Source organism: Lagenorhynchus albirostris, chromosome 7 (genome assembly GCF_949774975.1).
Source record: "Lagenorhynchus albirostris chromosome 7, mLagAlb1.1, whole genome shotgun sequence".
NCBI lineage: Eukaryota > Metazoa > Chordata > Mammalia > Artiodactyla > Delphinidae > Lagenorhynchus > Lagenorhynchus albirostris.
Genome location: NC_083101.1, coordinates 45,574,434 through 45,601,974, shown reverse-complemented (window position 1 = coordinate 45,601,974; position 27,541 = coordinate 45,574,434).

The window sequence follows — 27,541 nt, the reverse complement described above, 5'->3', positions numbered from 1 at the left end:
TCTTTTATTTCATTTGCACCACTCACTCTCCCTGCATGTACCCTCTACCTTACTGACTCCTTTGAATGTACCTATACTGTTCACTCCCCTTAAAAAACATGTATTTTATAAACACATTATAAAATTCCATCTATCTTTCAAGGCTCGGACTTAAAAGTTGAGTCTTCCATGGAGGCTTGGAGAACCACACAACCTCCCCTCTCACTCACCCTCTTTAAGGAGTAATCCTCTGGCTCCTTCCTCTCAGGTGACACATTATGTCATCCTTATTAAGGGCTTCTTTAAGCATTAAGGTACCTGAGAGCAAGATCTGCATCTAAATAAGTGGCCCCTGCTCCTCCAATAGTGCATAGCATTATAGGTGCTGAGTAAATAGTTGAATGGCTAAATGAATAAATAAAGCACCATTTTGTATCCAGGTATCACCACCAAGTTACTTTTGCTTTGTTTTATAATCCTGTGATCCCTTTTATTGAGAATATATAAAATGCATGCTGGCCACTGCTCAGAATAGCAGACCATGGCCCACTGTGAGTCACTCTGAAAAGTGATCCTCCTGGTACAATTTGATATTTAGTTCTCAACCAGAAGACTCTCCCAAATCTTCTCAGAGGTCAGCAATGTAGCTAGAGGACTCACTTTCAATTACCAACATGCCACCTTCAAAGGAAAACACAGAGCTTTCAGTGGCATTTTTAAAAGGTGACTATATCTGGTATAAATAAAATTCTGAAATATTTACTAAAGCTTTAGTCTTAGACATGTATAAAAGAGAATATTAGTGCGGGGTGTCTTTGCAGCACAGCTGCTAGGTCATTTCAGAAAATATGGGTCTAACAGATGGAAAGAAACTAGAATTAAACCTGCAGGTATTTTTTTGTTCTTTCTCAAGTCATGTTTATTTTAATTAAATTAGGGAAAAGAGAGTCTCATTTCTTAAAGGGAGAAGTCTTAAAGGACTTTCCTCTCCCTACCATTTCTTTCCCCACAGAATTCTGAATGGGGGCAGGGTGAGGTGGGGGGAGGAAAAAGCCTGTGGCATTTTATGATTGGAATGAATAACTTTCAAAGGGAAAGATACATTTCTTTTTCCAGAAATGTTTAACAGATTATGCTGTATGAGCTGTTAAAGTAAAAGTCTTCAATTTGGAGGTAAAATGTAGAGAGAAACATAAAACCAAATTAGGTATCAAACTAATTAGAATCAATTAGTTCTTGCCAATAAATCCTGCATTTGTGTCTGATGCATTATAAACCACATGTTATTTTTAAAAGGTAATTATCTAATTATCAAAGCAAGATATGAATTTATAGACACTTTGACCCACTTGTGAAAAATGGATTTATAGACACCCATTTTCTCTGATGTCAGGAAACTTAATCTTACCAATTCAAAGTAAATTTAGTTCCTTCTGGTTTTAATTCCATTCCACTTAGACAAATATGCTGTCAATTTAATATTTTTCCTCCCCATTCTTTCCTGCCAGGGGGAGAAGATGAGAGAGTAACCCACAATTCCAAAGGTCCTGGTATTTTCTTCAATAATCACTGTCATGAACAATCACTTAAGTAAAAATAATGTGTGTCAGAAACTGTGTTATGTACTTTAAAAATCACCTGCCCATTTTATAGATTAGGAAGCTGAAGAACAGAGAGGTTAAGTGGCATGCCCAGATTTCAGTGCTAATAAGGATTTAAACATAGGTGTTAGAAGAAAGACCTTTGGTTCCCCATCACCAAGCATCTGCATACCTTGTTATTGCTAAGACAAACCATCTTTAATCACCAGTACCCATGCCTGCTACACCTGCACTGAAACTTCAGAAGCTCCCTCCGCTGGCTGGTGACAAATTCTGCACAAGGCACATTGCCTCCTCCTTTCTTTATCTGTCTAAAATGAAAACGCCTGTCAATAAATGACTGCTAAGATTTGTGGTTAAAAAATATTTTGAGATACTAAAGTCTATGCAGTCCTTCCTCCCCTGACTGCATTATTATTATTTTTTTAAAGCGAGTAATCTGCTCTTGAGGAAATTATAGGATTTCTGTATCTCAAGGACTGGTGAATATAGAAATTGCCTACCTACAAGTCGGTCTGGAGATTTCCCCTTAAATGCACAAACCATTAAGGAACATTGAAGTACTAGGAATAGAGGCAGGGAGTCCAGTAGAAATAGAGTAGGCATACCCATCTCTAGAGAAAGAGAACCTGTATGCTGCTTGTAAAGAGGTAACAAGACTTGAGAGAGATGCTGCATGATGCTTCAAATAAGTGATACTACAGACAGCCTGGCAGAGATTTCCAAGTCACAAGCATGGCACAGGAAGAACAGAAAAGTGTCAGGCTTGATGAGGCCATGTGGACAGGAGCAAGGATCATCTCATAGCCATCAGTGTAGACAGATTGTATTAGGTAGCTAAAGATGCTATAAGAAAATACTATAGACTGAGTGGCTTAAACAACAGACAGTTATTTTTCACAGTGCTGAAGGCTGAGAAGTGCAAGATTAAAGTGCTAACAGAGTCAGTTCCTAGTGAGAGATTCTCTTTCTGGCTTGTGGGCACCCCCTTCTTGATGTGTCCTTACATGACAGAGAAAGAGAGATAAACAGCTCTCATCTCTCTTCCATTTTTTATATGACACAACTCCTATCATCCAGGCCACCCTTGTGATCTCATCTAACCCATTTATCTCCCAAAGGCCCCACCTCCAAATACCATCACCATTGGGGGTTAGGCCTCAACATATGAATTTGGGGGAGATACAGATATTCAGTCCATAACACAGATGTCCCATGATGACAAGCAGGGAGCCTCCTTTCTAATACTTTACCTCTGAAAAAGTCCCTAGATTCATATCCCAACTCAGAGAAGACAGTGAAACACTATGAAAAAACTCAATCTTCCCATCATCATAGCAGGAAAGGTTCTCAGAATTTGGCTTTGAGTTCACTCACTGAAAAATGAAGACATGGAACACTGTGTGGATACTTTACTGTATAGATTGAGGTTTACCGCTTCTACTAATTACTATTATTTTTTAACAGGAAGATATGTGAGCATGCATGTATAAATGCCAAGAAAATAGAGAAAGAGTACTTATGAAGATAGATCATTTCCAGAGATAAAAACTCATTTTCTCCAGTATTTACAAATCATAGCCAACTAAGAAAAGATATTTGCAGGTATGGATTAACATTTTCACATTATGCAGACATCACTCATTAGCTAGATTCATAGTTAACCAAGGTCTGTGTTAGTGATCTAAAGGTATAATGGGAAAACTGCTAAACTGAGAGAAAGTTCTGACTCAATAATCAATATTTACACATTCCAGAAACACTTTGAAATTGGTTTTTGGTTTGGCAGAAATGGTCTCTTTGTGAATGTATCTTTGTACTGTGAATTCTCTCCAAAGTGAAATGATAAGTAAATTAAATTAAACTGGTTCAGGCACCATTTGGTCTGAATACACAGAAGCTAGAACTCTACTATGCCTGGCAGAGATGGCTGGCTCAGTCCTGTGGGATGAGCTCTACCTTGTTCTTTAGACAGGTGTTTCCTAAAAATTCACACCAAGAGTGTCAAAATAAAATCACAATAACAGGTTTAATCAGGCACACCAAAAACATACACAGCAACACCAATATGAGCTTACAAATGATAAAAACTGCAAAGATGGAAAATAACAAATTCAGAGAAATATTTTAAATATTATTTTTCACACATAACAGAAATGACAAAACATTTCCTGGCTCCTAACATGATGATGCTTTCAACATCTGGGATCCAAAGAAACACCTTCTGGAAAACAGAATAAGGTGTATAATGTTACTTATGGGTGAATTTAGATACTCAAAGTACGGTGCTTAGCCTGAAAAGACCATGGTGAGGCTATTAGCTATTGGTCATGGCTTAAGTTCAGCTGAAATCATTTCACATGCTTTGGACCTGAATACACAATTCATTTTCATGGGTAGAGAGGGAAGGGGATGTTCTTCAAGGTAGTTAGAATGGAATATATGAATGTGTAGGGTTTCTTAAGACTGAAGAGATTGATTTAGGATATGTGGCTAGATGTAGTCAGAAGGACAACCCAGACTGAGTATAAGGAGGGAGGCTGGCCACCACACCTCCTGAGTCAGGGTATGCTACAGGCACCAGACTGTACACATGGGACATAAAAGCAGCCAGGAGTAGCTCTTTCTTTTATACACACTGAGGCTGTTGTAGGTTAGGTTTCCTGGGAAACAGACTCAGAAGGAATTAGTGTGCAGAAGGATGTTGGGGGATGCTTTGTGACCAACACCTGTGGAAGGGAAGGGAAAGAGGCAGGGCTGAGTAGAGGGAAAAGCTAAATTGTGATGTGGTCTCAGTGAAAGCCTCAGCCAAATTCATGGGGGTTCTGAAGACAGAATTAATTCTGAAGCTGTCCCAAGTTGGGATGAGAGGCCATGTCTTTATAACTGTCCCCTTGTCACACCCTACCAACATTCAGTGCTGGAAAGGGGCGTGACCTTGGACAGGTCAGCATTCTTCAGCTGAGGCAGGGAGTTCTTTGAAGGGGGTTCACAGCTGAGTGCTGCTGCCCTGCCTGTAACTATGGAGGCATAATTCCACCTGTGGCCATGAATGAACTGCTTTGTTCCTTTTTTTTTTAAACTAGTTTTATGTATTTTCAAGGACTCATCTTTAAAAAACTTTTATAGTCGAGTGTCAGCAGGGGAACCAAATACTTTTTAATTCATCAAGTAACAGCCCTGCTTCAGCAAACTGGCCAGTCAATTTTTGAAGGTGCCCCTTTAACATTACCAATACAAAGAAAGCATCATTCCCAATCACAAGCAGTTTCGCTCTACTCACTGGAAATTACTGAAAACAAGTTTTATTGATCATCTTATTAAAAATACACCTATATCACTGCCCATCCAAAGATTCACTGAGACTAAATTCCGACAACCCCACAAACAACAACCTAGACTATAGGAGAATGAATCCAACAACTATACACAAAGGGGCCAAGGATCAAAAGATTAAATGTTGTTTACAAATAGAATTTACTATAAATCAGAAGGAATTAGCATTCTTCACTTCTGAGTCTATGCCCAAAGTCATTATGTTGCTTTTATGTAGAATTCCCATCCCTATTTGAGAACATGGAAAAAATGCAGACAGAAATACTCATAAGAACATAAATGTTAGAGGTTGTGTCTTCAGATCCTAGCTTTTTTACCATGAAAGGTTTGTTTTTTATTACTTTCCTCCACAATGAAACTCTAAAATTCCATAGTCAATCAGCCAGAGTGATACAATTATAGCAAACAAGAAAAAAATATTTCATTAGCTTTACAGTTCTCTAATGCTAATGAAATGTATGACTTTTGTTAGGCTTTTGACGTATTAAGAACCGTGAATGTTCCTAGCTACTTTCAAGAACCTTGAAATGAATGAAAACTCTGGATTAAACACATCTAAGAAGGAAATATATTTTATGGCAAAATTGTTACAGCCTTACTTATTCCCTTTTAGTTTATTTAAGTATCCTTCGTGAATCCTTAATGAATAAGTTAACCTATTTAGTTAGCTGTTATCAGAAAAATACTTGAACACATATCAACCTAAGAATTTTTTCAGCCAATCCTGTTTTGGATTGAGTATTAACGAAGACTCATTAAAACAATAGTAAATTTTTAAATAAAATAATTCAAGTTTCAATTCACCCCTTGGTCCCCAAGGTCTAAATATTACAAGTTCTCTGTGTGCGTGTCAAGGTTTAGGATAGAAGACAGTTCATGTACTGACCTATAGATGAAAAGAACAATGGGAACAGGCAGAGATGACATGTTTTGCTCGGATTGCCTCAATTGAAGTTAGACCCAATGCCCAGAGATTCAGCAGCTTTGCTCCCCGTTATAAAAATGTCCTTCTTTGACATCAGCATTTTGTTTCCAAGCAGACACAATTCCACTGAGATTTGATGCATCTCATCAACACCATTCCATCTCCTATGTTAAATGTGCTATTAGGAAAGGTTTGGAGTGTCTGGAAACTGGAAGGGGCTGTGCACAGGCTATTCCAGCAGCTAGCTATTGCACTGGCACATCTCCAGCTTCTCTGCTAAATACATAATTAAATCTCACGGTCGACATGGTGTGATTCACTCCTATAAAGTGTGAAAACAAACAACTGTGCATGCACTGTCCCCAATTTCAAATTCAAAACAAAAATATCCTGGAATCTTCTATTTCCCCTTAAGTTCCAAATGTAATTAGACCATTTTTAAAGACAAGTAGTCTTCCAGTTTCCATGTGTTAAATCCAATCTGTCAGTTACAAATGGGAGGGACAAATGACTGCAAAATGTAACATCTTGGTTTCCTCTCTTTATAACCAAGTGCTCAAATTGACTTTTTTTCCCCTAGAATTACCCAAATGTCACTGCTCTCTCATGCAAAGCCTTTGTTTATTTACCAGTTTACAGCCAAGAGCAAATGTTCACAAGTAAGTAATCAGACCTTCCAAAGTGCTGTTGACTAATGAAAACTTACAAACTGCAGCAATGTGACAAAGGGCAGCCATAATGCTGGCTTTGGCTCCATTCCATAGCCTTAAGTCACGAAAAATTTGAAGGAGATGCCCAGTATCTCTCCATAGACGTCACTACTGAGTTCTTCTGGAAGGCAAAAATTTTTTTCATTCTTCCAAATAAACTTCACATAAAATGAACGAGATTCTTCTTGCTTCAACTTACAAGAAATTTAGTACGTGAAGGCCTAGAGTAAAATTTTCAATCCACAAATAAATATTTATAGCATATTTGTATTATTAGAGCCCAAAATAAATCAGTAAATATTTCTGGAAGGGAGGGAAGTTGTAAGGGTACCTTTTTCTTTTCATTACATTTCAATTTTGTGGCACAAGTCTAATATTAATAATCCAAGCAACCTGAATATAGATATTGGCTAATATATGAATATAAATTTATGCAAATGTGTTTCATCTATAAACACAGCACATATATACAGCTCTTCAATGACCAACAATTTTCTATCACATTCAGTCTGCCATTTTTCATGTCTGATTCTATTCAACTATACTTACATACTTCCTTATACTATACTTATATACTTTTCCATATGTGCTTCCTTTACACTCTAGCCATACTACATACTCAATTTCTCTAACATGGTACATACATCCCTGCCTCTATAATTCTGCTAATTCTGTTCCCTCAGCTGAGAATGCCATTCCACAAATTGTCAAAACACCTCCGTGATATTTCACAGCCCAACTCAAATGCTGACAGCTAAATATTTGTCACCTCATAAATGTTCATAGTATTTTGTTTGTGCTTCTCTAGTTGCATTGGTATAGTTTCTTGATATACTGGTATGTGCACCTGTATTTTTTTTCTTCACCTACAAAATTCTGAAGACTGATGACAAGAATTACGTCTCACTCATTTTTGAATGCTTTTCAAAGCCAACAGCAGAATATTAAAGATAATCCCTTCTCAAAAAAAAAAGATTGAATAAAGAAATTAATGAACTAATATATCTAGCATGTTTTCATTAAAAAAATTTTAATGCAGGGAAGCAAAAATAAGAACATTTCAAAACATCCATAATCCATGTATATATTATATATTCTTCCTGTCTTTTTTGCCTCGTATGTATAACATAGATTCACATTGTATATGTGTGAAAACATAATTTGTCTATCCTACAACCTACAGCATTTACCTAATACTACCATGTATCATGACTGAATGTGTCACTATGATCTTTTTTCTGTATATAACATACATTTTATATAATATTCATTATATGGCTACAACATAATTTAGACAATCTTCTACTCTTAAATATTTTGTTTTAATTTTTCTGTCTTCATCTTTCCTGCTACCTTCAAACGTTTTTTAATAATGTTGAAAAACAAAATTCAACTGAGTAAATTCTCAAGATCTTCTTGGCTTTAATTTAAAAACTCATGAATCAGGCAACATCCAATCTAGCAGAAAGAAAGGAGCTCTAAGTAGCTGTACAAAATGAAAGACTTTTTTAGGCAGAAGGGAGCAGAAACAAGGAAGTTATACTAAAAAGAAAAAAGACAGTTGGTTACTGCAAGGTCACTTTCCTTTAGAGGATGGCAGGGGTCTATCAGGTGGACTGCCTAACTAGTAATCAGCTGATTGCTGATTGACTGGTTTAAGATTCCATTTCTGGAAGAGCAGAAACTGTAATTAAATTAAGTTGTCTCAGTTTAGTGACATGCGATTTAGCCTAAGCACTCCATTTTGGGCCTACTGTCTTATTTTTAACAATAATATAAATAATTCTCCACCTTCACTGCTAATTCCATTGCTTAAAATTGTGGACGTCATCATGGTCTCTCACATGGACTTCTGCAGTAGTCTACCAACTGGTCTGAGTGTTTTCACTCTTGGTCTTTAGGATGTTCTCAACTGAGCACACAGGATCCTGTCACCCGTCAGATCATGTCCCCCACCCACTCAAATCATCCGATGTCTTTCTGTTTTACTCAGAGCAAAAACCAAAGTCCTAATACAAAACTAGGTGACTCTGTTTCCAACAGCACTCCTCCCCATACCCCTCATTTTTTTCTGGTCCAATTTATTATTTCCCACCCCGCACCCTGCTTCAGACACACTGGCCTCCTTGCTATCCCTCAAATACACCTGCTCTGCCACTTCAGGAGCTCTATACTTGCTGTTCCTCAGCTGGTCCCCCCATTCACAAACTTAGCTAAATAAAAACTGTCTCCTTTGAACTCCACCACATTTCGTTTGTGTTAGCAGCGTTAAAGTATATTTACTCTCTCCCCTCTTTCACATCTTTACTGAAATAACGACTTCTCAGTGAGGCCTTGAAATCACAGTCTCTGTCTCAAACCCCAAAGTATCTTTTCCATAGACTTATCACCACCTCACACATTTAATTTGTTTAATGTCCTTCTCCCAGAACTATGGACTCTATTTCATAAGCATGTCCTCAGCTCTTAGAATTGTATATCTGATACATAATTGGTACTTTAAAAAAATACTGGTTTAATAAGTAGACATTATGGTGAATAGACCCTAGCTAAATCGTTGCCTACATTCAAGATTATTCCTTCTCAATTGCTCTTTATAATCAAAATAAATTGAGATTCATCTTTCCATCTCCAAAAAATCCGTATTCTTTGGTACAATGAATGGCTCACAGCTAGCAGACTATTCACAAGTGCAACTACATACTTTTGCCCACACTTGTGTTGTATATTTAATAAGAATCAGTTGCGCTTGTTCCCAAACCTGTGTATGTCTGTTGCACTTGTTTTAATTATACAACTTCAGTAAATATTTATACACCAATAGACAATGGATCTGAAAATAGATATATCACTATGAAAATGCTATTGAAGGTTTTAGTAAGATTCAGTAAAGGCAAGTTACAACAAAAAATGCCAGATTTGATGACAATAAAATATTTGTAAAACAGCTATAAAAATATAAAAGGAAGCTGCACTCATTGTTTTAAAAAATATTTTTAAGTAGTTAACACCCCCCCCAAAAAAAGCCCTAGAAATTATATATGATTCAATATGGGTGTGATTTATGTAAGAAAAAGAAATCTTAGAGAACTTCAATTCATCAAAAAGATATGCAAATAAAAGGCCTTAGCCCATGTCAAGTTGTACACTCATATATTTAAAGTTGAAATAAAATGTTAAGGTATGATTATAGGCAGATATAGATATACTTTTTAAAAATAATCAACTTTATTGTTTAACTGACTCACCACCAGTAATAATGGTAATAATATATTTATATAATCTTTCTGTCTCTCAGTTTTTTTATCAGCAAAACGGAGAAGATACTAATTGTGTGGCCTACAATAAAGATCTATTGTGAGAATATAAAATAAAGTTACATATCACAAAGTGCCCTGAAAGCTATTAAAGATGTAAGCTACTGTTATAATTAAATGGATTTAAGGAAAAGCTGAAAGTAATAAAAGACACCTTTACTTCCTCGTTCTCCTTAGACATATTCTTTTCTGGAATTATCGAGGCATTTTCACATAATACTGTTCTAAACTTGAAAATTCAAATGCATCAGGCATTCCAAGCATAACTGGAACAAATTCAAATGAACATCAGATTTCCATTTAAATCCAATTTTACTCACTTTCTCCTTCCTCTGTTTCAAGTCTCAGAACACACTTTCCTCTTATAACTGAGCTCATCTCTCAAGAGTCAAAGAACTCACTTGGGTCATCTTCCTACCTGGGGCACCAGCCATCTTCAAGGGGCTTCGTCTGTGCCTGCATACCAAGGAGATTCCCACAGCAGAGCCCTGGCAGTTTGCTGAGAAGAGTCCTGAAGTGCTGCATGAATGTAAATGACCTGAAACAACAGGACTCCGTTTAAGAAGGGGGTCCAGGTTTCTATGAGTCTAACCATTCCAACCTTTCCAACCATTGCCTGAAATGAACAGGTGGCAATCACGCCCAACTTGGCTGGGTAGCCGCTCTGCCATCCTTCTGTGTGTGTGAGAGCCATTTCATCAGTAGCATGACAATGAAGCTGCAAGACGTATATAGGTTCTAGTTTGAAAAATGGAAACGGTTCTACAATTTTTCCAAAGACTCCAACAAGAGAGGCAACAGTAACAGAATTGGTGGGCAGGGCATCAGCTTTGGTTTGGGTTCAAGTCTTTATTACTACTCAGCATGTTACGATTTTGTGCAAATTACTTAAATTCTCTTAGTCTCAGTTTCCTCATTTCTAAAATATGCATTAAAATGTCTGCCTCAGAGTGAGGGCTTGCTATATATATATATATATATATATATATATATATATATAGAGAGAGAGAGAGAGAGAGAGAGAGAAGAGAGAGAGAGAGAGAGGAGGGAGAGAGAGAGGGAGAGAGAGAGAGAGAGGGAGAGAGAAAGAGAGGGAACATATTATTATTATGTTTTAAAACTCTGTAATTTACGGGTGAGACAGAACCTTGTGGTATTTCAGACATAATATGGAGAAGTTCCTCTTCTTTCAAACAAGGCAAGATTCTGTGTAATGTGAAGAAGGGTTTGTTCATTCTCTTTTCATACTTTGTTACACACAGGGGTTCACTTACACATGAGTGCAGCACCGTTTCTGCCAGTGCCAGGTAAGCAGAATGTAGTAGTTACAGAAACATTTTAAATAACAGAACAGCAACAAACATGAAAGAGAGACAAATAAATTTTATGTTCTGAAACTTAACTCTGTTCTCAGCATTCCACAAGCCCCAGATGTTCAATTTAATCTCAGAGGGATTAGTTTTCTAGTTCTTTCTTTGGACTAAAGATATTTAAACAAATAAAGGTCTAATAAAACAATCTCTAAAAAATATTTCAGCATATTTCAAGGTACTTAATATATATTTTATGTATTGTAAATAACACATTTCCTACTACAAGATTTTCTAAACCATGTGTCTGTTTTTAAAATGCCTCTAAATAAGTGTCAATGAAATTAAAAAATAGAAACAAATCATTGTAACAATACATAATAAGTACATTATCATAATTATATACACAATCTTGATATTTTTTATAACGGAGTAGATTTAAATAGGTATCTGCTTAAAAAAAAAAAAGATATTCACCTTCTATTTTTAAGTAGCTGACTGAATACAAAAACTTATCCCATACCTTTCTCCCTGAGATAAAAACTGTTTCCAAAAATATTTTCCAAGAAAAAAATGTCTTTTTTTGGTTTTTTTTGAAGTTTAATTAAAAAAAGACTCAAGCAAATCATATGCCAAGTGAGAAAAAAAATGGTCGATTCAAAGGACTTTTGTGTTTTGCATCTGATACTTAATAGACTTTTGTATTACAGCTAAGCTGAAGATAATCATTTCTCATCATCTTTATCAGAAACTCCAGAAGGCCCAGCCACATGCAGAACAGGTAATTGAGCTGTTAAATGGGTGGTGGTCATCCCTTCAGGGGAACTCATCTATTGTCAAAGCCTCAAATCCTCCCCTCCTCTCTAGGTTCCTAAATTCCCTCTGTGACAACATTCCTTTTCGTATCTAGTGTGTTGAGAACCTTAAGAGCTGCCTTGGTTTTCAACTTGCCATAAACTGCATTATACTCCTGGGTAGACACAAATGGACATTCAATAAATATTCTATAAATAAAATGATATGTAAAAGAAAACAAAAATGTTTGGAGAAATAGTACTTTTAAACATACTCTCAAAGCATTCTTGTGTATTGAAAAAGGAAGAACTCAGACATCAGGTAATGTTAAATATAAAGATAATGAGAAGAGCATTAATCATCTAGAAGAAATTTATAGCTACCTTCCAGGTCTAACAATTACAATTCCTTTCAATTATTTTGCATAATTCTTCACACAAATTAACAGTTATAAGGATTTCTTCAGGATAAAGATAACAATCAGCCTCAAATCTTCTAAAGGATAAAGCTAAACACTGATTGTTTGAACTGCTGTTTTCTGGAAAATACTACTAAATAAAATAGAGTGGCTGGCATGAGTTATTGTGGTCTCAACCTTAAAGCCCATCTCATTATCACTGAGCAGCAAGATACTTCATACAATGTGTTTATAGAAAATTATTGTATTCCTTCAGTATATTCATATCAAAGACTTAGAGAACTCAGCCCAGCTGAATTATCTCCCAGCCTCAGAAGCCAACATTGCATGCAGATTTTTAGGGTACCATTTATAGGTAAAACGAGTGAAGAAGTATGAAGAATGCTACTCAATTTTCCCCATTCATTTCAAATTCTTTTATCTTTAAGAAAAGCAAAACTCTTTTCTTTTTTAATGCATAAATCCCTTTTTGAGGACATTATGTGTGCTAAATTTCTTCAGTTAGATGTGATCTGAGTTGTGCTTAGAATATTACCTATTATTTTAAGGTCCAGCTCAAATGCCACTTTCTTCAAAAAGCTTTTTCTAAACGAAATCATTTCTATTCCCAATATTCTATATATCTCTTTCTCTTTCTCTCTTTTGCATGCTATTATTTATTGATCACTTGCTAAGTAAGTGATTACATAAGTCCTGCTGCCTATCAAAGATTAAATGTACATAAAGATAAAGCATTAATGAAATTATAATGAAAGTACACAGTTCAGTTTACATACACATTTTTAGTAATAAAGAAAACATTATAAAGCACAGACAGCAGCAAAAGCACATTAGGTGCTTGCATTTATCTCAAAACAGAGATGTATCACTGTTTTCTAAAAGCCCACAACCTTGCAGTGAAAGCATTCAATTCCTTAGCAATTCCCTCTGAGAGTTCAAAGACTCCACAAGACAATAAACTTCATGAATGACATAATTTTCTTAAGCACTGTTGGATGCCCAGTATCTTGTACAGAGCCCAGTTATAGGTGCAAAATTGACATCTATTACAATATGAAAGTAGTACCTCATTTAAACTTCATAACAATACTAAGAAGAGAAATTATTTTCATCATTTATTTAATAGACGAAGCAACAGAAAGAAATAAATTGTTTGAGAAAATGCAGATAGTTGAGGAAATTCAACACAAGTCTTCCTGGCTCTAAATCTTGCTTTAAAGTACTCCACTATGATTCCTATTATAATAATTAGCACTTCTTTTCTTTGTTGTATTAGAGTTACATGAGAACAGGAGTCACGTCTTTATAACCCTATTCTATGGACCTTACCTGTGTAAGAATCAATAAATATTGCTAAACTAATGTTTGAATTACTGAATCAATCAACTCTAATGCATTCTGTAACAGATTTACTAGTATCATAGAGCAAATAATATTAAAAATAACTAATATTTGAAGAGCTCTAACTATGTGCCAGGCTTTTTATTTTTAATGATCCTATTACCCGCCGAGTCGTACACAATGTTAGCACCTTGCAAAACTATAGTACAATGTCACAACTAGGATATTAACTTTGATCTAGTCAAGGTACAGTACTTTTCCATCATCACAAGGGTCCCTGGTGTTGCCCTTTAGCAGACACACACACCATCACCACCACCCTATCCCATATGTCCTGTGAGATTCATCCAAGTTGCTCATGCATCAAATAGTTCATTCTTTTATACTGCTAGACGTATTCCATGGTTTATCACAGTCTGTTTAATCACCTGAGTTTGTTTAAGCATGTCTTCTATTATACTGCTTTGGCATCTGCGGCCTTACTGAACCTGGGGAAACTGCTCCCCAATTCGCAGGGTTAGCCGATTCCTAGAGATAGTAAACATGCACCTGTCCTTACCCCCACATGCATAATTCCTCTATTAGGCAAAAGCCAATATTCCGCTGTCATTAGTACCCCAAGGCCAGGTCCCAAACGATTCAGGGCAGTCTCAACATCCCAAAGCCCAATGGAATTATTCAAATTAGCCAATCCTAAACCTGTCTGCCCTGTCTCTCCAGTTCCTTCTGCAGAAACCACAATAAAGACCCTTGCTCTTATCTTCTTCCCACGCTTTCTGCCCCATGACAAACCCCAGGAGCCTGAACCAACGAAGCTGCCTCTCACCACCTGTGAGCCAGTGATCCTGCCTCTCAATGACCCCCCGGCTACCCGGAGCCCCAAGGGACACATACGAAATACGCACCCATTCAGCAGGCCTTGGTCAGCACTGGCCCTGCAGGCCTGTGGGTTCATGGCCCGGCCAGACCAGCTGGATATCTTCGTGGGGCGGGGGTGGGGTGGGGTGGGGCACCCGCTGAATAAAATCAGATACTGCTACTGCAAAGGTGGCAACAGTCAGTCATTATTCGGCCGAGCTGTTTATGGGAACCTGGGCCTCTACAGGAACCAGGGGTCCCAGGAGTCTCTCATTCAAGGACACCCCGTCCTACCAAGCAAGGCTTCAAAAGTTCCCGTGAGGGGCTTCCCCGGTGGCGCAGTGGCTGAGAGTCCGTCTGCCGATGCTGGGGACACGGGTTCGTGCTCCGGCCTGGGAAGATCCCACATGCCGCGGAGCGGCTGGGCCCGTGAGCCATAGCCGCTGAGCCTGCGCGTCCGGAGCCTGCGCTCCGCAACGGGAGAGGCCACAACAGTGAGAGGCCTGCCTACCGCTAAAGAAAAAAAAAAAAAAAAGCTCCCGTGAGAGCAGGACTCAGGGTGAACAGGAGCCGTGGTGCAAGTGCGGTCTGCGACACTGCCTAGCTTCACCCAAGCGCCCGCAAGAGCGACCTGGCGTCTTCACAGCCGGGTCCTGGACGGGTACGGGTTCCCGGTTGGCCCACATTTCCCTCTTTCGGAGAGCTGCGCGGGATCCGCATGCGCAGTTCACGCTTCTGCGCCAGGCTCACGGCCGCCATTCCCGCCAGCAGGCCTCACAGGTACCTCTTCTTGACAGATACCCCGGCCGCCCTGCCCTATGAGGCGGGAGCAAGATTTTCAAGTTCCCTTCAAATCTGCCCTCAGGCGGAATAGGCTTCATTGGTTATTTTCGGGCTTGGAATTAGAGACCTTGGATCCCCAGAAGCCCGCGCCAGTGGTCCAGCCCCTCAGGACTTTCGAACTCTTTCCAAATCCCTGGCTGCCCTGAACTGCGTGGCATGTGCATGCTCAGTACCCTTAGGCACGGGGTCAGCAGGCTTTGGGCATCGGGGACCCCCCCCATGCCTGGGGGTGCATAGACTGACCTAACCACCTGGATATTCTCCTGCGTGGAGGAGACCACGTGCGATACGATCTGATACTGCTGGCAGCAAAGGCGTACTTGCGCGGCACAGTGTGCCACGTCTTGGGAAGTGTGAGTAACAAACTATCTTTTCATTGGCATTTATCTCCTAATCTGTTGGCCTCACCGTACCTGAATAATAACAAAATCTACATTTTAAAACAAAGTTGTTTTCATTTGGGGCCACTATCGGTAAAATTTCTATGAACATCTGTGTATAGATTTTAGTATGAACTTAAGTTTCCATTTCTCTGGGATAAATGCCTAGGAGTGCAATTTCTGGGTTGCATGGTAGTAGTATGTCTTGACTCTGTTTTAAGTGATTGCATCACCCTCACAGCAACTCTGTGATGTTGGTACCATTATTTTTCCCATCTGACAAATGATGGAATTGAGGCACAGAGAAGTTCAGTAACTTCCTTAAGATCTTCCAGCTAGTAATTAGCAGAATAAGGGCTCAAACTCAGGCAAGGTATGTATGCATTCCAATGCTACCAATAAGAATAAACATTTTATTTTGTGATATAATATTCTAATTGTTACCACCATGAGGATACTATATCCCTTCCAGCATCTCTTAGTTAACGTGGTTTAAAAAAAAAAACTGACATTTCTTAGGAAAACTTAAGGATCTGATGTAGCCTATTTGTGTCTTAGGAGTACAACATGACAGCTTAAAGAATAAATCTGGACAAAAAGTAGGTGTTACACTCCTTCTCCATATTGCAAAATTTTTCATATTGCCCTGCCATCTCCATAATAATCCTAAAATGAATGCAAGGGCATTATCCTGAAGAATTCGGGGAGTGGAGATGTTTGTCCCCATGGAGTGCCCTTATCAGGGTCTCTTGGTATCTTGTCTTAATGCAACACTAAAAATGTCCCCAGCTGGATTCTAGCAAGAAGTTGGCAGCAGGCTCTCCCTTAAATCCATACTTGTTCCAGTGTCCAGAACAAATAGCTGAAAGATGACGGATTTCCACTCTAACCAAAACTGCACAAATGTTGCAAAAGGGTATATAGGTTATCACCAGATGGCCTTATCCTTAGATAATTAAGCAGGATTTTACAGGGCTGTAGTAACATTTTCTGTGGGGACAAAGGTAAGGACAGAACAACTCAAGGCAAATTTGAAATATCATGAACAGAGGTCATGCTCCTTTTTTTGTAGATTGGTTATACCTCTCCTCTTTAAAAAGGCTTTTAAATTATCAACTTTTTCTGGTATTAAAATTTTTTAAGGTAATAATATAACGAAAACTTACACATCCTCTACCGCCACAAAAAAATAAAACATCATTTCACCTGAAGTGAAGACCTTTATGGATCCCTAAACAATCCCACTCTTCTTTCCTAGAGATGACTACTTTCCTGAATTTTGGGTTTATTATTCTCGTGTATATTTTTATTCTTATTATATATATGTATGTAACCTTAAATTAAAAAAGTGTTTTTTGAGTTTTATCCATGTTGGTACAATGGCTCTACCTTTTTTCATTTTCACTGCTGTATAATGTTGCACTGTATTATTATACTTCAGCATATTGATCCATTATCCTCTTTATTGGACACTTAGATAATTTAACTTTTTATTTTTGCTTTTACAATAATGTTTCAATAAACATTCATGTATAACTGATTGAGCAAATATTCAAGAGTAGCTCAAAGTTGTACACCTAATAATTGTTACTGCTGAATCACAGGTATATACCTATTCAACTTTACCAGGGATATCCCTTGGGATCCTAGCAAGAATTAGATAGCACATTCAGACTGGTAAATTTAAGGAGAATTGAATTTAAAACATATTTAATATGCATTGTCAAGGCTTAGGAATGTAAGAAATAGTGCAGTACTCTGGGATTAGCTACAGCAGAAAGATATCACCACTCTTAAGCCTCAAATAGTGAGTGGAGGAAGCAGTTACAACGATCTGGGAAATGTTACTCCATGGAGAGAGCTCTCTGACAGGATCTGTGGTTTAAGGGATAGGGTATGATAAATACAAGTAAAAGGGGCAAGAAAATAAATACTATGAACTCACTTCCCTCTCATCCTCCATTCTCCAATTGAACCAAACTAGAAGCCAAAGAACCAGGGAGCCTTTCAATCGATATAAGATCAGCCTCGTAGGGCAAAAAGCTGAGCAAAGAAAGATAGAAAGTGGAGCTGGAGGGATAATAAGAGTATTCACCATAATAAGTCCAGCAAAATTGCTTTACAAAGTAACCGTATTATTTTATATTCCCACCAGTAGTATATGAGATTCTGCATCCTCATCAATGCTTTTACTTCTGGGTATTTTACTTTTTGCAAATCTGATGGGTGTGAAATGATATACCACTTAAATATGCATTGTCCTTCTGTCTTTTGTATGTGAGCCTCTTTTCTTATATTTATTAGCTATTAGTATTTCCTCCTCTGTGAATTCTTCCTCAAATCTTTTGCCCATTTTTTTCCTAAATTAACTGTCTTTTTTTAAAACATGCCTCCAATGACTTCTTGGCAAAGATTTCTTAAAGAAGAAACAGAAAATGCTAATCATAAAGAAAAGAAATGATAAATTTGAATTCTTCAAAATTAAAAACTTCTGTTCATCAAAAGACATAAAATACTGAGAAAATATACGAACTGTACAATGGGAGAAAATATTCATATTCCATATATCTGACTTGACTCTAGAACATGCAAAGAATAACCCTTCCACCCAACACACACATACAAAATGGGAAAATGGTTTGAATAGACACTCAACAAAGTAAGGTATGTGAATGGACAATACACATATGAAAAAGTGGTCAACATCATTTGTCACCATGGAAATTCAAATTAATGAGATGTTACTCTAGTACCACTAGCTAAAAAGAAAAAGGCAACACTAAATGTTGGTAAAGATGTGGAGCAACCAGGGCTTCCCTGGTGGCGCAGTGGTTGAGAGTCCATCTGCCAATGCAGGGGACACGGGTTCGTGCCCCGGTCTGGGAAGATCCCCCATGCCGTGGAGCAGCTAGGCCCGTGAGCCATGGCCGCTGGGCCTGCGCGTCCAGAGCCTGTGCTCCGGAGCGGGAGAGGCCTGCCTACCGCAAAAAAAAAACACACCAAAAAAACAAAAAAAAATACAAACTCACATATTTTTGATGAGTGGGTAAAACAGTAAACTTGCTTTGGAATCCAGCACTTTCTTAGAAAGTTCAACGTCTACCTTGTGAGCTGGTAATTTTACTCCTAGATATTTATCTAGACCAGCAGTCCCCAACCTTTTTGGAACCAGGGACTAGTTTTGTGGAAGACAGTTTTCCACAGACCGGGGAGGGGGTGGGGGGATGGTTCAGGCAGTAATGTGAGCGATGGGGAGCGGCAGATGAAGCTTCGCTCACTCTCCCACTGCTCACCTCCTGCTGTGCAGCCCGCTTCCTAACAGGCTGGGGACAGGTACTGGTCCTTGGCCCAGGGGTTAGGGACCCCTGATCTAGATAAATGAAAACAGATATTCACAAAATCCTTGTATAAGAATGTTCACAGCAACTTCTGTTTTTGTTTAGTAACCAAAAACTGGAACCAGCCTGGTTTCCATCAATAGGAGAACTGACAAACAATTACTGTAACAATTAGTGCACAAACTACTAAGCAATGAAAACAAACACTCTACTGATATATGCAATTACATGGATAAGTCACACAAAACATTTTGCTGAGTGAAAAAAGCTTCATATAAAACAGTACATACTTTATAGTTCCATCTATAGGAAGAGCTAGAACAGACAAAACTAAACTATGATAATAAGTATTGTTAAAAACAAGACAACAGGCCCAAAATGGAGTTGCTTATGCTAAGCCCCACAGTACCAAATCAAGACCTAACCTACTAAGATTTTTGGCCCTCCAAGAAATAGAATCTTAAACCAGTTAATCAGGAATTGCCTGATCAACACTAGTTAGGTTATCTGTCAGAGAGACCTGTGCCATCCCCTAAAAAGTGACCTTGCAGTAACCGTTTTTTGTCTAGTGAAACTTCCTTGTTCTGCTCCCTTTTGCCTATAACAGTCTTTTATTTTGTATAGCTCCCCTCAGCTCCTTTCTATCTATTAGAGTGAATGCTGCAATTCATGAGTCATTGAATAAAGCCAATAATATCTTTAAAATTTACTCAGTTGAATTTTGTTTTTTAACAATTTGGTGGCAGTAATGGGACCCAAAGGAGACATCTGATGGCTTCAGATGACAATGACAAACATAGGTATTGGTACATGCAAACCCTTTGAGGTCTCTTTCTCATCATTTCCAAGGGCCATGGGTAAGTTGCTCTCAGATCTGAGCTCCACTCTCTTTGTGTTGATCTTGCAATATAATTGGCTTTCCAGTCTAGGGTTGTTGGGTCAGTCTAGACTGACTGGAGGCTATAAAAGAGCATCAGTCCTTGGCCCTCTGTTAGTCCACGGTCCCAGTCCAGACTTAGCAGGTCAGCTTGAGCTGGAAGACAGTTCCACCTGGAACCTGAATCCATAGCCCTTGGTTCAGCCTACAGTCCCCATTTATTGGGGTCTGCTGATTCAGTCTGTTCATTTTGGGAACTGCTGGTAGTGTGCACCTAAGACTTTCTCTTGGTCAGTCCACAGTACTGTCTCTTTAGTTATTGCTCATTTTGTTTCCTTGGTTATTGTTGGTTTCTGTTATTATGCACATAAGGTAAAGGAATAATAGACTCATTGTTAATGAGAACCTTGGAAGCCAAAGCCACAAAGTTGCTGGGCAGGGGTCAAGAACCTAAAAGCTGTTGGAGTTCTCACCATCTAACTCTTAAGACTAATGAACTAGGATAAGTTGGTCATGGAATGGGTTAGATTGCTGCTAAGTCACCCACCCAGCTCAAGAAAATTTCTGTGCAACATAGTACACTATTAAAAAGCCACAAAATCCTCAGTCCAGTAGCACATCCTTCTTAGGTATTAATTTGGTTCCCAGAGACCTAAGGCTTAGCTAAAGAAATGGGATCCTCAAGTTTCAAAGAACTGAGCACACCACCTTCCAGCACAACAGCTTATTTTATATCTAGGAACTATGGTCCCAGAAGCTGTAGATATCCACAATAAGGGAAAAATCTCACTAAGACAACCTCGAATTACAATTGCCATTACGGGGAACATTCCAATTAGAAAAGATTATTCATTTAAGAAGTGCACTTGTATCCAAGGGCTCAGAAATGAAAAGAAGTAGAATGGGATACCTATTTTAATTGGCATGCAGAAGCCTCCAAAAGCCTTCAAGATTCCAAAATACCTTCATTGAAAGATTTATTTTAAAAGGCTAATGAAAATTAAAGACACAACAGGTACTTAAAAGACTAAGACTGACATGATTCATACTACTCCCCTCTGTCCTCCTTTACCTGAGTATTCAGAGTCCACTAATCCTCCTCTGAATTACCTTTCCACTCTGAAGCAACTACAAAGCCAGCAACAAAATTTTGCCGAGTTAGTAACCTTACAGACACCTCCATATTTATCCTTGAAGGAGGATCCCTTTCAGGGCATTCTCCAATAAACCACTACCAATTATTCTCAGCCAAAGGGAAACTAAAATTAAAATTAACAGAAAATCTTGCCAAATTCTAGTAGATACAAAGCTACACTCTCTACTTTAAACTGCATTCACTCCGAAGTTTGCAGATAAGACCCTGGGAATTCTTATCAGAGTCAGCTCTCCCAGATCTCTGTGTGTAGCACCCACTTGAGAGAGGAAGGTAAAATTTCATGTTGTCCTTTTCTTTCCAAATCCAGACCCATCTGTTACTTATCCTTTCTCTCCCAGGGGCAGCCTTGGCCTTCTTGTTTGTCTTGTTTTGTACCGTGAGCACTTGGCTTGGCAACCGTAAGGTCAGGGGCACCAAAACTATGGCTGGACAGAAATGTGGGTTGCACCCTGCTTGTGGCTAGATATAGCTGGACAAAAATGTAGACTGCACTCCATTTCTTACTAGGGCCCTACCAACTATTGCCAGTTTTGAGGGAAATTGTCTTAAGTTTTTCTTTCTTTGGGCTATCGTTAGAAGTGTCCCTGGGTCTTGGGAGGGTAATATCCTTTTTAGTCTTTTGGGGATGACTCTTGAGTCTAGGGGTTGTTCAGTACTGCCAGGAATATTTACTGTTTGTCCCAGATGAACCTGACAATATATGTGAAAGGAATTTTTTTTAAACTAACTCCATGGCCAGAAGCTGGCCAAATTGGAAGCTGGTATTCAGAGCCCAATAAGAACTTTTTTTAAGCCCTCCTCCCCTAAACTAAACAAAACTGTGTACCAAGAGGGAAAGAAAAGTATTCCGAAAACAAACAGCTCTAAGTCTAGAACATAGGAATCTTTTTATTTCCATCTTAGTTGAAGACCTTCTTCCTGATATAAAGAAGCAAACTGAAGATAATGCAGTTGGATGGGTGGGTCAGCCCATGATGTCTTTTAGGTTACAATCCAATTCTTTGAGGAATTAAAAACACTGTCCTAGTCTTATATATTGAATCTTTGCAAGAACAGAAATGCAGCTTTAGAAGCAATTCAAAGCCCACTTATCCTTTTTACCAATCCCAGAACCTCCCCTATTTTTCTCAAAAGGTTTGTAGATATTGTAAAATTCTGGCCTTAGGAAACAAAAGTCCTTCTTGGAGGATCTTGCATTCTGTTCCTGTGCCTTTGAAATGTAAATGTTCTACCTGGTCTACTCCAGGAGCTCTTATCTAGACCATATCTTTGAAATGCAAACTTCAGGGAAGTAATTTTTATCAGAAGGAAAAAAAAAGGAGGAAAGTCTATTTGGAAACTAGGCATATGAAAAATCTTAAGTATCTTATCCCTAAATATTAGTAGAAAGCTTTAGCCATCTGAACAGATAAGCTTAACTTATTTCAACTGCCAGAAACAAAATTTGGATTTAACTATTATTTATAGACTAGTGGGTTTTGTATCACTGGACCTGACAGCTAAATTTTTAATACAAAAAGTTTAAAATCTCTGTTTTTGTCTGGGTGAAAAGAAAAATCTGTGTATGAAAAGTAGGCAAAGAACATAAAATTACTGGTTATTCCAGAATGAAAAGTAACAGCAACAATAACAACAACAGCAGCAAAAATAGGGCAAAATCTGAATAGATATTAAAAAGTTGTGTAAGGTTTGTGGAAAAGCAATCTTGGGAAGGAAATTTTTTTGTTTGTTTGTTTTTTTTTGCGGTACGCGGGCCTCTCACCGCCGTGGCCTCTCCCGTTGCGGAGCACAGGCTCCGGACGCGGAGGCTCAGCGGCCATGGCTCACAGGCCCAGCCGCTCCGCGGCACGTGAGATTCTCCCGGGCCGGGGCACGAACCCGTGTCCCCTGCATCAGCAGGCGAACTCCCAACCACTGCGCCACCAGGGAAGCCCCGGGAAGGAAATTTTATGTGTGGTTAAGCTGGCTAAGATTGAAATGGATTTATTTATTTTTAATGAGTTTTGATATCAAATACACTGGTGCAAAATTAGAATTTGGTTTTCAGTCTGCTAAAAGGACAAAGTTATATTGGACTTTTGGTCTGCTTTTGATAAGCAGTTGTGAATGTATCTTTACCTTTTAAGTAATCTGCCTGGACGGCAAAGATTTGGCATCTTAGCAAAATTACTGTACTTCACGTTGACTTAGTAAAATAATTTACTGTACTTCACATTGTCTTTATCATCTTTAATTACTTAAGGAAATCCAGTCTTCTCAATATTAAAAGAGCCAAGTTTTACTCACAACTATGTAACCTTCTATATTTGCCTTTAATATCTTCTACTATCACTTTGGTTAAGGTATGATTCCATAATGATCTGTAATCCGATTTTGTCAAATGTTCAGACCCTTAGATGTTTTGACAACTTCCCTAAATCAAATTCTAAATGGAGTCTTTTTGACCTCAGAATAAATAACTTTGAGATTTCCCAGAGGGCCCCTGGAAAACCTCAAAAGTTTTGTCTCTCACATGGTAAAATGTTAACCTAATTAGCTTTATTTGATATGTTAAATTACATGAGAAAAAATATCCAGTAAGAAGTGATGCTAAACCTTCTTAGGTTATATTTATATGGAGGCATGTGTTTAACATATGTGTTATGAAATTCCTAGAACTCTGATATGCCATGGTATAATGTTATCAGTCATAATTCCATTTATTATCTTAAAGTGTTGTATATCACAGAAATGACCGAATTTCCTTGTCAATTTCGTTATAATGAACTCTCATCATATCTTTAACAATGGACATTTTAAAGTCTTTTGTCATTTACATACAGTTGTTGTTTTATTCTTATGCTTTTGCAAAAGTGAGATTCATGGAAAGGACTCTACCAAGTACTCTTGACCACTGACACTGCTGCCAAATTACAAGGTGTCATATTTCACAACTGAAGAAGGCTCCACCTGACATCTGGTTCTGGGCAAAAGCTCAGGACTTCAAAATCAAATTGACTGGGAAGCAAAGTAGCCAACATTAAGGTAGACTGCTTCCTCCAAAGGTGTTGGATCAAGAACATTTCTTTCCATTCCTCCTTCCCTCTCTGTCCATCCTTTTCCTAATTCTTACACTGTGAATTTCTTTTTGATTCTTTTATTCACCTTTTGCCTTGTTTAGTCCTGGAAAGATAAAGCCATTGTTCACGTATATCCAGCCTCCAAATAACTGTTGGATTTGCCATGATGTTGGTGATCCTGTAGTTCTTCCCATCTCAAACTGATCCCTGATTTACAATGCCTTAGTTTCTCTGGAACAAACTCATCCCTTTATTGTGTGAAGCTCCCTAAACCTGTGGGTCCATTTTCCTGCCTCTGATTAACAGCTCTAAACTCAGGGAAACTTGCATCCAGGCTCTGTACAAAGAAAGGTACACAAGGCAAGAGTAACCAGAAAAAACTATGTACGCAGTCTACAGACCCTTAAGTTCTACTGGCCCCTGTGGCTGTCACCTTTCCAGTCCTGAGCCACAGACTCAAACTGGAATTATCTGGAGACATTCATGATTCAAAATTTGCCTCCACTGGCAGATCCCTACTCCCCTGGCTAGAAGTAAATGCAAATGAGGCTATGATCAGGAATATCTCAACTCTTGAAGATATTGCAGAACCTGTTGCTAAAGCAATAACTGCTCAACAGAAATCCCTAGACTCTCTGGCTGAAATTGTTCTTGATAATAGGATTATCTTTTAGCAGAGCATTGAGATGTTTGTGCTATGGCCAACACTGCTTGCTGCACTTGGATTGACATTTCTGGGGAAGCTAAAAGTCAGTTACATAAGATCACTGAACAAGCCGTTTGGCTTAAGAAAGTGATTCCTTCAATAGGGTTTTTCTTTGACTTATTTGACTCTCATTGGTTTGGGTCTTAGGGACCATGGCTCTGAAGTGAACTCCAGACATTAGGAATTATCATGCTCATTATAATAATCATAGTAGTCTCCCTGGTGTGCTATATGCTCTCAAAACCTTTAAATACATGTTCACAACCACCACCACAAAGCAAGTGATCTCCCTAAGACTAGAATGTCAGAAAAGGATCAAAAAGAAAGGCTGACTTAAAGAATGTGAACCCAATATCATGACCTGTAAATACCACAAAAAGATTCAGAAAAAAGAAAAAAAAAAAAAATGGGAGAACTCCAGAGAGTTAAGCTTGGAATAGCATTAATATTAAATTTTGATCACTCTCTCAGACTGAGAGTGTGATCAAAAGGGGGAATTGTAAAAAACAAGACAACAGACCCAAAATGGAGTTATTTATCCTAAACCCCACATCACCAAACTGAGAACTAACTTAATTATAGTTTCAGCTTTCCTGGAAATGGAATCTTAAACCAGTCAATCAGGAGTCACCTGATCAGCACTAGTGAGGTGATCTGCCTGATAGATCCTTGCCATTCCCTAAAGGAAAGTGGCCTTGCAATAACCAAGCTGCTTTTTTGTTTAGTATAACTTCCTTGTTCCTGCTCCCTTCTCCCTATAAAAGTCTTTCATTCTGTACAGCTCCTCAGAGCTCCTTTCTATCTGCTAGATTGGCTGCTGCCTGATTCATGAATTGCTGAAAAGCCACTAAGATCTTTCAAATTTCCTCAGTTGAATTTTATTTTTTAACAGAATTTTAAAAGTAATTATTTCTAGGGGCTGGAGATTAACTGGGAAGGGTAATGAGGGAGCTTTCTGGGATGATGGAAATATTGATATTTTGTTTCTTGATAGTGTTATGAGTTAAATATATAATATGTGCATTTGTCAACACACATGGAACTATATATACTTTAGATCAGTGCATTTCACAATACGTAATTGAACTTTGATTTTAAAAATTTATTTACTTAGAATGATGATTGGTTGGTATTCAAAAAAGACCATGAGTTTAAATGAATTATAAAGATGTCCATTAGCTTAAAACCTTATATTTGCTTGAAGAAAATCAGTCAGGCTTCTTAATATAGTTTATTTGCATTTGGACGCCTAATTTCATTCAAAGTCTTTTGAACTGACCCTTTGAAATACATAATACGTTAAAGATCAGAATAAATGGTTCCAAATATTGAAGCTAAAATGCAGATACTGTAGCTACAGAGATCTATACAATTATTAAATTTGAGTTATAAATTTGATTTTGAAATTCTTGGTCACCTAAGTGAAAAGTGAAACACAATAATTATATAACCTTCAATATCTAGCTTTTAAAAAGTGCAGTTCCACATGGTGAGCAAAGCTTTTTCTAGCATTTAATCTTGTTAGACAAAGGAAAAAGAACAAAAAGGCCAAATAAAAATGACTTCTGTGTCTTGTAAGAACTTTAGTATAAGCTAATGTAGAACTGCTCTAAATTATAAGACAAGCAAACACACTAATTTCCCAACAGGGAAAGATACAAAGCTAATACTGGGAAAAAAAGAAGGAGATAAAAAAAGTTCAGGAATACATGGGGAATGCCCAGCAACTCCACCCTTTCTAGATCTTGTTTGCCCAAGAATGCAGCAAATGGATGTATCTTCTCTACCAAGAGAGAACACTTAGGGGAAAAACATGTTAAAAATTGTCTTTGTCTAAATCCTATATTTATAGGGACAATTCCTTTTCCTGAGTGATGATATATATATATATATATATATATTTATTTATTTATTTATTTATTTATTTATTTATTTATTTATCTATTTAAAAATTTAACAATGCAGTAGGAAAATGGGGGTAAAAAGAGCATTGGGTAAGGAATCTGGGCTGTATAGTTTGTAAAGGCAATCGCTGAGAGATTTACATATGCACCTCTAGTAAATACCCAGGGATCTCTATTAGTGGTTTGCAAATTTTGATATACCTTGGATGCCTCTGGGGAACTTGTCCACATGCAGATTTTCCACTCTGATAACAAAGATTCAAATTCAATAAAGGCCTAGAAATTTGAGGCCAGAAATCTGCAAATTCAGTGAGCACCCCAGGTAACTCTGATGTAAGTATAATAAGACTACCTTAGAATAAGAATAACTTGTTTTATGGGATCACAAATCTCTGTGCTACAGAGGTAGCCTGATCATGTCAGTGAGAGAAGCAGGTCTGACAAAACAGTTGAGAGTTGGGAACAGGCAGCAAACAAAAAATTTTTTGTTTTTAATGTAGGCAACTAATATTTTAAAACAAGGCAAAACGAAACATGTGGATGTGGTCAAAGCACAGCTTCTAGCCAAATAAAGCGTATCTACAGGCCATCAGTTTGCAACCTCTGATCTTGACACTGGTCATGTTCTAAAGAGTCTGTCTTTCCGATATTAATCAACCTAAATAAGTATCCATAAATTGCTAAATCA